This window comes from Garra rufa, chromosome 5 (genome assembly GCF_049309525.1).
Source record: "Garra rufa chromosome 5, GarRuf1.0, whole genome shotgun sequence".
NCBI lineage: Eukaryota > Metazoa > Chordata > Actinopteri > Cypriniformes > Cyprinidae > Garra > Garra rufa.
This window is the reverse complement of record NC_133365.1, coordinates 33,481,907-33,494,034: the sequence shown is the minus strand read 5'-3', so window position 1 is coordinate 33,494,034 and position 12,128 is coordinate 33,481,907.

The following is a 12,128-nucleotide window of genomic DNA, read 5'->3' as shown; positions in this document are numbered from 1 at the left end:
TTGATCGACAGGACATATAACCTAACTTTCAGGTAACAATATTGCATTTATTTAAGAAAATGACTATGGAAAGACTGCTAATTTATAATGTGAGCATATGTTTATCTTCCTTTAAACGCTTACACAGAGTTTTTCAAATGATGTTATATAGACCTTTTTCCTGAGTAAACGATGAGCGCCGCCATTAGGAATTCTAAAATGCTTTTCTGTTCCGGTTTCCATAGGAACCCATTCAAATAGCATCCATCTGTTTTTAATGTAGCTAAAGTCCGCTGCTTCGTGTCATCTACACACTTGAGGCACTGCGACATTGCCAAGTGATGGCGCTATGGAGCCATGTGCTTTTTAAAAACATTTTAATAGGTTTAACATTAGTTTATTAGCTCGGAATATACCCTAATTTGACTAGAAACAATGCAGACCGGAAATGCAAAGCATTCTTTCAGTTAAGAGTCGGTCTTATGCCGCGTTCCAGACAACCCGTAACCCGTGTTTTTCCGACCTTCTACCAGTGAAAGTGCACTGGAAAGGCAGTCAAACCCGTGACTTCCCACTCGTGAACTCGTACTAGGTCAATGTACTCCCAGTTACGAGTTCTGACGTAACATAGCCCGCGAAACAACAATGTCAGCCCTAATGGGTGCGGTGTTTATGCAAGTGGCACACGGTGGAAAAATAGAGCTTAGGACAATATAACGTTGCAATCAAATTAATAATAATATAAAAATAATAGTAATTCATAAATGTGCCCAGGCAGTTTGGCGTGACTTGCCTGGAACGCTACAAAGTCGTGACTCGTGGTTTGAAGTGGTAATTTACCAGTTAAAAAACCTGCCTGGAACGCAGCATTACTTCCATGTTCAGGAAAAACGTCTATACTAGAATAAAATGCTTAATGGTTTGTATTAAGAGCCTGCAGCTAGGTCATAAGCGTCTTCCCGACCTTTATTATGAAATTACGATAAACATGACATTTTCCTTGTCTAAAGCAAAACAGAAACAAAAAATAATGTTCTGAGTATCATTTTGCGATTTTAAAAGGGGTTGACCTCAAACACTACACGGCAAACTAATAAATAAATGTCATCTTTTGATCGCTTTGCATAAAAATAAACTTTCTACCCACTGTTTTTGTATGAGTTAACATTTTGTCTGAAAGAGACTTACGATCTAACTGCAGGCTCTTAACACAAACTATTAAAGGAACACTCCACTTTTTTTGGAAATAGGCTCATTCTCCAACTCCCCCCGAGTTAATAAGTTGAGTTTTACCGTTTTGAAATCCATTCAGCCGTTCTCCTGTTCTGGCGATATCACTTTTAGCATAGCTTAGCATAGATCGTTGAATCCTATTAGACCAGTAGCATCACGTTCAAAAATGACCGAGTTTCGATATTTGTCCTATTTAAAACTTGACTCTTCTGTAGTTATATCGTGTACTAAGACCGGCGGAAATGCAAAGCTTCAATTTTCTAGGCTGATAAGATTAGGAACTACACTTCCATTCCGGCGTAATAGTCAAAGAAGTTTGCTGCCGTAATAAGGCTGAAGCAGGAGCAGTAATACCACGCAGCACATGTGCAAATGCTAAACTAGCTGGGAACTCATTTCTGATAATACTCCGCCTGCTTCGGTCATATTACGGCAGCAAACTTCCTTGACTATTACGCCGGAATGGAAGTGTAGTTCCTAATCTTATCAGCCTAGAAACTCGCAGCTTTGCATTTCCACAGGTCTTAGTACACGATATAAGTTTTAAAGTTTTAAATACAACAAATATGGAAACTCGTTGGTCATTTTTGAACGCGATGCTATTGGTCTAATAGGATTCAATGACCTATGCTAAGCTATGCTAAAAGTGATATCGCCAGAACAGGAGAACGGCTGAATGGATTTCAAAACGGTAAAAATCAACTTATTAACTCGGGGGGAGTTGGAGAATGAGCCTATTTCCAAAAAAAGTGGAGTGTTCCTTTAAGCATGTTAATCTTTAAAACATCATTTAAAAATAATATCTTTTTCATTTACGATCGCAAGGTTTTCTTTTCGTGAGGTCTTTGAGTCCAGGTAAACACAGACAGAGCTGAACCCTCCTTAAGCTTCCTAATTCCAGTCAGTGTTTTTGAAAAACAATTGTGAGTAAAATGTTGAGCACACTCTTGTGTTCTTTGTAATCTATACAAAATGGAGATATTTAGTTTAGTTGTTGTAGTAAAACATAACATTTTAGCTCTGCGTTAACATTTAAAAGAAGATAAACATGCTCACTTTATAAATTTGCAATTAGCCAACCGGCTAGTTTCCACAGTCATTTTCTTAAATAAATGCAATATTGTTAACTGAAAGTTAGGTCCTATGTCCCATCGAACTTTAATAATACACATTTTCTGAAGTTCTTTGTCCTGTGGAAATTAGTGAAATTATATTTTCTCTACATTTTTATGACTAAACAATCTACATCCCGGTATACAGTGGGCGCTGCTGGACTGCTATCCCTCACAGCCTCGTTTTCGATTCAAAATGGCGGTGGGCTGAATAAGGCGTATTGGAAATGAATGACTTCTGGTCTGTCGCTTATTGTTGGTTGGAGATACTGGAAAGGTGGCTGAAAGACGGCTTCAGTGGAGGTTTGACTGGAGAGAAACACAGGTAAGTCCGTTGGTAGAGTCGTGGGAGAAGGACTAAACACATAATAACATAATTTAACCAGAGAAAGTCTCCACATAATAATGCAGGGGTCTCCAAACTTGATGCAGAGTTTAGCTCCAACTTGTTTCAACTAGCTGCATGGAAGTTTTTAGTATACCTAGTAAGACCTTGATTAGCTGGTTCAGGTGTTTAATTAGGGTTGGATCAAAATTTTGCAGGACAGTGGACCTTCAGGACTGAGTTTGGAGACCCTTGTAATAATGTCTTACTGTGAGAAACAACAAAGTAATTTATTCCTCTGATCGCAAATTGGATGAATTTTGAACAACCGTTAAGACCTAGGTGTCACACGATCCTTTGAAGCTGTTTCAGTGCTGAAGTATATTTTTCAGTGTTGAAAAATAACATTCCACTTAATATTCAAAATGATTTGATAGAAAGATAAAAAGAACATTTTAAATGACATAAATAGCATTATAAATGACCTTACTGTCGTATTTGACCAATTTAATGTGTCCCTGCTGAATAAAGCTATTTATTTCTTTAAGAACAGTGATACAGACAGAGCCAAAACTTTTGAATGGTAGTGAAAATATCACAGTTTGGTCAGTTACCCGGATACATGGCCATACTGAAGGTACTCGGATGTAAACAACAGCATGGATTGCACGGTTAATGTACATTTATGCTGCTAAACCACTGAAAAAACGTGTGGAAGCTGCTCAATCATATAGAGAAGGACTTAGTATACAGGAAAGGGTGCAATATTTTGACAAACTAAAGTTAATAGGTGGTAAAGATACATACAAGCAGAGGTTGCGTTAACCGAAAATTGTCTGTCATTGACGGAATTTTTTAATCGGTTACGGAAACATCTGAAGGCTGTCCGTCACTTTGACGGAATACACCACACAGAGGGTGATCTATCGTAATTTGTAACTGTAGTTCCCACCCCTGTCCAGTTGGTGGCAAATGCGCTCCAGTGTTGCAGCAGAGCACGTTATCCAGAAAAAAAAGAGAAACTGTTACGAGTCCTTTGCTATGCGTTTGATTACGCACAGGCCAGTACCCAGTTAAGGCTACAGCGATCACGCCACATTAAAGAGTGCCAAAACGGTATTTATTACTTGAATTTTCTAATGAAATAGACAGAATTTGAAATCTGAGACTTTTTCATATTGAAAGTAACAAATGAGGCGCACTATTGTAGCCTACTCTTACAAACAGCATATACCTTAAGATCGATTGGGATTTAAGAAATATTAGTCTATAAAAATGAGAATCTATTCAAATCGAGAAATTTTTTTTTTTTTCTTTACCCAGCCCTAGCATGTTTTGTTGTTTTTGTCACTGCTGAGTGTGGTATTGACCACAAAAATAAATGCAAAAACCTATGCAGTATGCTTGCATTGTTGGTTCATTATTATAAATGAAAATTTGAGCAAAAATAAAATCAATTAAATGTGCCAGCAATCACAAATGACGGGTAATAATAGTTTATGACGGAATTTTAACGACCCCGTCCGTCAAAATGATGAACAATGAAAAAGTCTAAGCAAACCTCTGCATACAAGTAGTATTAATTGGAATATTAGACTAATATTTCACATACTTGACCAGAATTAGCAAAAATGCTACTCAACGGTGTCATAACATCAGATAAAATACAAGATTTGTTTCTGAAATAGAAAGCAGAAATAATAATAATAATAATTAGATAAGAAAGCTACCTGTCAAATCATGTTAATGAGACTTAAATGAGAAAATTGTCATCAGTTAAAAGTATAGACCAGACTTCAGTTTGTTAACTTTTTAATTTGTTGACTTTAATTTCATTCAGCATTCATAGCCTAGAATTAAAATAATAACTTAGAAGGCACCTAAAAGTAGCTTCTATTAATTAAGCGTTTATTACTTAATTCGAAAGTGTTTTGTAAACTCCAATACATTTTAGGTCATTATATCGTATATTAGATATGTATGTTCGTGTTTGGTATTTGAGAGGGGCCTGTTGAGTGCTGAGGCAGGTGTCGGCATCAGACCACAGGTGACAACAGCAAAATGACAGGTCATCTCGGGCCCATGAGGGGCCTGTAGTTGCTCTAATTGAGCAGTGCTGAGCCAAGCTAGTCTTCACACTCTTAGACCACAGAGACTTTAAACCTGGCTGATTATTCTCTCCAGACCCAATCACTGACAGTTCTCTAGAGCCACACTGGAGTTTATCAGATCATGTAAACATGCAAAACAAATAATAAAGACTATTAATACAAAATCTGTTCTGTTCAAAAGTTTGAGTTCAGTAAGCCTATTTTAATATTTGTATTCAGCGAGGATGCATTAAATTGATCAAAAGTGACAGTACAGATGTTTACATTGTTACAAAAGATTTCTATATCAAACAAATGCTGTTCTTATGAGCTTTCTATTCATTAAAGAATCCTGAAAAAAGTATTAGTGTTTCAGCAAAAAGGAATTTTTTCTTCTTTTTTGTGCCACATAATGTTTTGCAATTTTGCATTTTAATAATGCTGTGATCTCTTCATGGATGTATAAATTTCTTCATGGTAAATTTAAAAGAACAAATGTGATTTTACATAGATGAGTAACATGCTGATTTAATGCTTAAAAATTAGCATTAGATAATATTTAGATTTGTTATTGAGGGCTAATTTATCTTCTCTCTGTCTGTCTCTCACCCTTCTCTAATATGTAATCAAATTCATCTTTCTTTTCATTTTTGTTTTCTTTGCTGTATCTCAGTATGCCAGAACCATATTATATAATACGCCTGTTTTTTTTATACTGGCTTCAATCTTTTTTTCCCACACTTGTGATTCCAAAAAAGCATGCATCTAAAAACCTAATTCTAATGACTGCACATCATTTTCCCTCTGTTTTGCCAAAATAATATTCCATTTCTGACCCTATTTCTCCTTTAGATGTAATATACTGGATACTGTTTATATGGAACCACTGTATTAGATATTGAACCATCGAAACAATAATTTTTACATTTTGATGGATTGCTCAGAGGAGGTGTGAGTAATTCAGCAGCTTAATTTGTTTTCTTCTGCTAATAATGAGCCTATAATTAAGCTGTGTATTGACGTTATCTGTGTCATCTCATCTTTGACTGAACACTGTCTTTAGGAGTATCTTTAGCCTGCAGTATAGCTGTTATTGTCTGTAGACACAGTGTTTCCCACAGGTTTGAAGGCAATGTGTGGTGGTCAGCCTGTGGGGGTCTATGAGGGGGTTAGATGTTTGTCCGTGGGGGGGGGGGGGGGGGGGGGTTGCAGATGAAAAGAACGATTGGATAGGGGATACGATTGGATCCCCTAAAGGTTCCTAAAGGTTAATAATAATAAAAAAAAAACTGTTAATAATTGGTTACACAGAACTTTATTACGTTAATTTAGCACCATATACGACAGCCTACTTGCTGCACACGATCACGATTTCCTAGCAATTATAAACTAAGCAAAATAATGTGAGACAAAATATTAATTGCTTCAGTCTATTAAAAAGTGTTTAATTCATTTGAATGAATTTTTAATAATTTAATACATAATATTTAAAAAATAATATATTTAATACACCAACTTTTTATATTAAATTTATGAAAAAGTGGTTTGAATGAAAAAATGATTTGCTCACAAAAACAACTGGATGAACCTGCGTTTTTGAATCAATCTCTAGAAGTCAATGACAAATACATTTTTTAACAGTTGTTTCCATCTAGTGGTGAAACAAAGCAATTGACACAAACATTACTTGAAGCGCCAATTACTTTCAAAAATTGACGTGTTCTATTTTGATATCTCTACCATAGACATCACATCAGTGTTTATATCCAAACTATGACCTTTAATCAGAATATTGCTGTGATAATATTAACGACTGGGTATTTGAAAAGACTGTTTGTGAAGCTGGTTTGCCAAAAAGCATTTTTTTTTTTTTTTACATAAACATGATGACCGCTCTATCTGTCAGCGGCAGTGCAAATATAGATTTGAATGTTCCGATAAGTCTTTTCACAGGTTTAACAGACATGAGGAATCGTTGTCATTTACAAATGATCGCGTGGGTTTTTTAATTTTTGAATCACTATCATTATTATTTACTTATTTTTATATTTTTGGTCGGTGTTGAATCTGTGGCGGTAGGAATTGAATCTGTGGCGCACCGCCACAGATTCGTCTATGTGTGGGAAACACTGAGACAACGTCAAACAGTTTAATCCATGTTCACAACTGCAAAAGAAATCATAAACATTAACTTGCATGAATGGCTTGTATGAACCGGGTATTTTTAGTGAATGACAAACCTACAGCATCTTTGTGAATAAAAAAAAACTACAGCATGACCAGTTTAAACTGATTTACCAATGTAGACCGATTCGTGCATGTATAGCACTTATGATCCGGGTCTTTTTAGTGAATCAAAATCCTACAATGTGGCCAGTGTAGACTGTTTCACGAATGAATGGCACTTACAAGACGGCTCTTTTAATGAATCAAAAACCTACAGTGTGACCACTGTACACTGATTCACACGCAAATGGCACTTAAGTCAGGAACTCTTAAGTCAAAAGAAAACTCATAGGCAAACTTTAGTCGACTTTTTATTTGCATAATACTAAAGTTACATTTGGCGGTATGGCTCTGTTCCAAGTTCCCTGTCCTTTCCATGAGCTTCATGGAAGCCAAGACAGGGAAGGAGCAGCAATTTCAGGGGCAACCCTCCTATTTTAAGAATAGTAGAGTAGCACAAACCCCGGAACAGAGCATGCAACAATGACAACAGAATGACATTGTTTTAAGTTAGACATGAGAAACAGGAGGAGATGGGGAAGGGGGTGGGTTGTTAGCAGCATACAGAGGAAGCAGCAAAGCAAGCAGATGAAAGCAGTGTTTAAATAAGGCGCCCTGTTTGTGATTTGCCAATAGAGAGCTTGGGTGTCTGATCAGCTGATGGGGGCCGGGTTTGATTTCCAATCAGCTAACAGCAGAGCTTGACTACGAGACCTGCCTGAACTAACGCAGGATGCTTAATTTATGAGTATGAGCCAATTCTTTTTAGTGAATCAAAAACCTACTAGTGTGGACTAGGGTGACCACTAGTGTTAATTTCGTCAGACGAGACGAGATGAAATATGTTCGTCAACGACCTTTTTTTCATGACTAAGACGAGACGATGACAAGACTGCACCACTGTCCAAAAACGCTGACTAAGACTAAATTAACATGCATTATTGTTGACGAAAAAAGACGAGACGAAAATGTTTTGCATAAAATAAAAACTAAGATAAAATCTCTCTTCATTTTCGTCTACAATCGTCTCTACTTTTTCATCAGCTGTTACGGCTTTAAAATATTCAGAACGAGTTCGCGGCTTCGCGCTGTTGCTCAAGTTACAGGTCTCATACTCCTGCTGAACACACAACACACAAAGTGAACACGAGTGACGAGCGACGACGACATGCTAGGTCGAAGGAAGAGGCTCGATATTTGTCAGAATGTGTCATCATAACTGACGGGAAACACTGCGGACAAAGAATTTCGGGGAAAAACACCACCAACCTTAAACGACATCTAAAGGCTAACCACCCACACATTCAGGTAAGTTAACCTAAATTAACGTCTCATAAGCTAATGCTGATTTTAGGCATCTACGCTGTAAATCAACCAGTTAGCTATGGTGTTTTAGCACATTAAGCAGGTTATATATATTTTATGTTAACTTATTTTGCCACATGCATGTGTGGGTCTTCACATAAAACTAGACTAAAATGACGAGACTTTTAGTCGACTAAAACTTGACTAACAAAAAAAGATATGTGAATGACTAAATATGACTAAAACTAAGAAGGACATTTGGCACAAGACTAAGACTAAGACTAAATTAAAAATAGGTGACGAAATTAACACTAGTGACCACCCATCTCGCTTTGCATTGTACCGCACAGCATTTTCACCCCTTGTCCCACACATCGCATATTGAGAAAATGTCCCGCATTTTTAATTGTCATATTAAAAAATGTACATATGTTCTTTTACTTTATTCTTTTTGCGACATAGTTTTCGCAAACGATGTGCAGACCTCATCAAGTGATCTAGCACCACTGACAGAAATGGTCGAGCATTATTCATTTTAACCATTTTTTAAAAAATCCATGCGGCTTTCAGATATGTCTTCTTATTTTAGTAGTTAGTTTCTATGGAAGCCTGTTTCTGTCACTGAAAAAAGTTTTTCTTAGAATTGCGTTATACAAACTCGCAATTCTGACTTTTTTCTTAGAATTGTGAGATATAAACTCACAGTTGCGAGTTTTAAAGTCAGAATTGCGAGATGTAAACTCGCAATTGCATGATATATACTTGCAATTGCGAATTTTAGGGGTGTGACAAGACACTTATCTCACGAGACGAGAAACGTAACTGGGTTCACGAGAACGAGACGAGACAAGATTTTTAAACTTTTTTAAAAAAAATCCTCAATGATGAAATATAATGAAAAATAGTATTTTATTTAACTAAAAAAACACAAAATGCAAAAAAAAAATGTATAGGTGCATTTTGATATGAACTTGAACTATATGAAATTAAACTTCTATTTTAATTAATTATATGCAGTAATAAACATGTAAACTTAAGCTGCATGATTCTGGATAAATTGAAAAACAATTTTCTTTTATAAATTGGAGATCACGATTCTGAAGAAAAAAGGATTAGAAATCTAAACAAAATTACGTAATTTACTAGAGGTTCTGAATGTTCATTGTTTAAGTCTGACTAGTGTACACTGATTTAGCCACAGTGTGACCAATGTAGACCAGTTCACGCATGAATGGCACTTACAAACCAGTTCTTTTTAAAGGGGTCATATGATGCGGCTCCTTGTTTTCCTTTGTCTTTGGAGTATTACAAGCTGTTTGTGCATAGATAAGATCTGTAAAGCTGCAAAGCTTAAAGCCTCAAAACTAAAGAGATATTTATTATAAAAGTTAAGACTCAGCCACACCCCTCTAAAACGGCTCGTTCAAACACGCCTCCACTTGAACACGTCATGGAGCGAGTAGATTAGCGCAACACTGCCCATATGTATATGGAAGGTAGGAAGGCATAACTTTGATCAGCTGTAGCCGCCATGTTGTGGAGACATTGCAAAAGCAAAAGTATTTGGCGTTCCAAATGAGGACTAGAAATCAGTGGTTAAGTTATATTTACAACACTGTTCCGGAACAGTACAATGCAAATATTCGAGTGGGTGATGTGCATTTCACAGAGGACTGTTTTTAATAAATCTGGGAGAGAAGCTTACAATGCCAGCTGTACACAAAGGGTTAAGGACAGTCTGCGCTTCTGACTGACAGCCTGTAAGTTTTCAAATTTAAAGAATTCAGTACTGACCATTCAAAGGAGTTTTGAGCAGTGTAGAGTAGTGCTGCTTGTTTCTAGTTCTACGATCGCAAATGCAAACATGGTGTTATGCTTACGCAATGCAACGTGAAAAAAGACAGTATGAGTCATTATAATCAGTAGTTATGTCCCCACTGGATGCAACAAATGCCTCGTTTATAATGGGTTTTATTGTTTTTGTCTAATTGCGCCTATAAACTGCTTATAAGGGGCGTAAAATTTCCGTCACACGCTTGAGGTAGTCGGCCAATCACAACGCACTGGATAGCTGGCCAATCAGGGAACGCCTCGGTTTCCATCAACGTTGAGTTTTGTAAAAATCGAAGCGTTTCAGAAAGGTGGGGCAAAGAGGAGTCTTATAAGCAGTTTTCAGTGAATCAGAAGCCTACAGTGTGACCAATGTGATCTGATTCAAGAATGAATGTGGCTTAAAACCCCACCCCTTTAGTGAATCAAATACATATATCATGACCAGTGTGGTCTGATTCACAAACTATCAAAGGATAACTTGACTGGCAAGATGGTGCGAGCGGAAACCCAAACAGTGTAAGTGAGTTGTTCAAAACCTTTCTTTTTAGTAAACTCTGTGTACACAAACAATGTTCTCAATGCTCGAGTTCATGTGTAGAGACCCAGGCGATACTTCGAGCAAAGTTTCATGGTGTGTCGAGCCTTCTTAGTGTTGTAAAAATATCGATTTTGATGCGCTCAAAGTTATGCCCCTGGTACTCCCATTCACCGGCCATTGACCACAAAACGAAATCACGGTCAATCTGAAAAACAGCTCGTTTGTCGTAATTATGCTTTTAGATGTAAGTTTGTCTTGTTTAAAGTAAAAAAAAAACAGCCCAAGTTGCATTTTGGCAATAGTTATCCTTTAAAGGGGTCATCAGATGCCCATTTTCCACAAGTTGATATGATTCTTTAGGGTCTTATTGAGAAGTCTATTACATACTTTGGTTAAAATTTCTCAATGCTAGTGTTGAAAACCTTTTAAGAGCGAGCTATTCTGTTGCATGTTCCTTTAAATGCTAATGAGCTCTGCTCACCCTGCCTTTCTCTGCTGTGGGATGACAGGCCGTAAAGTTTACTTTAGCCGCATATAGCCGCGTTTAGCTACGAAACTTGCTAACTAGCACATTATTAAGACTGTGTTAGTTAGCAAGTGCTGTCTATGTTCACTAATGATTTGCATGAACATAGACGCATATGTAGATCACGATCTGCGCTGTCCTTTCAAAAACAAAAGTAACGTTAATCCTCTGCGTCTTCAGCGGCTCAGATGTCAGGGTTAAATTAATGACTGCTATGTTCATCCTTACATCCAACAACAGAACACTTCAATCACTCAATTGGAGACATTCTTATCTTTCCCTGCACCTGAGTGGACACAATGGTGATCGGAGTCAGACTGTTTCAGCTCGGTGAGGGCAGGTCTAAGGTAAGGTGCTCATGTCAATCAACTATCGTAGGAGTGGCCTCTGTCGGTGTGTTGTCACACCGACAAGAAGCTGAGAATGACCTGAAAATGGATATTACTTTTAAAGACTAAAAAATACCACTGGGTGGATTTTTATCATTGTAGGGTGGTTGTGTACACAAATTGCCAACACACATTAATGTTCAAACAACATGTAAAAGTTAGTTTTGCACCCGATGACCCTTTTAAATTAAAAGTTCAAAATAATGAGTTGCTGTTTGAATTAGTCTGCTTTTACTGAACTTAATTAGTCAAAGCAGTTCCTGAATCAACATATGGCTCCCTTGCTGAACTGGAGTTTATTTTTTTCAGTCTGCATCATAATTAAGCTTTGTATTTTTAGGGTTTCTTCTTTTTTTATGACATTTTCTAAAGTTTTGTGTCACTATCATTACTGACTTATTGTCTATATGTGGAAATGTCTATATCTTTTCACTGTTAAACCTTTCATACTTTTCAGCAAGGGTGTCACAACCACTTGGAAAGGGGAGCAGAGTTGCATAGGGCCCAGAGGCTGAGAAGGGCCTACAACAGTGCACTTTGGGGGCCGGACTGTACTGTCAGTATTGCTGTTG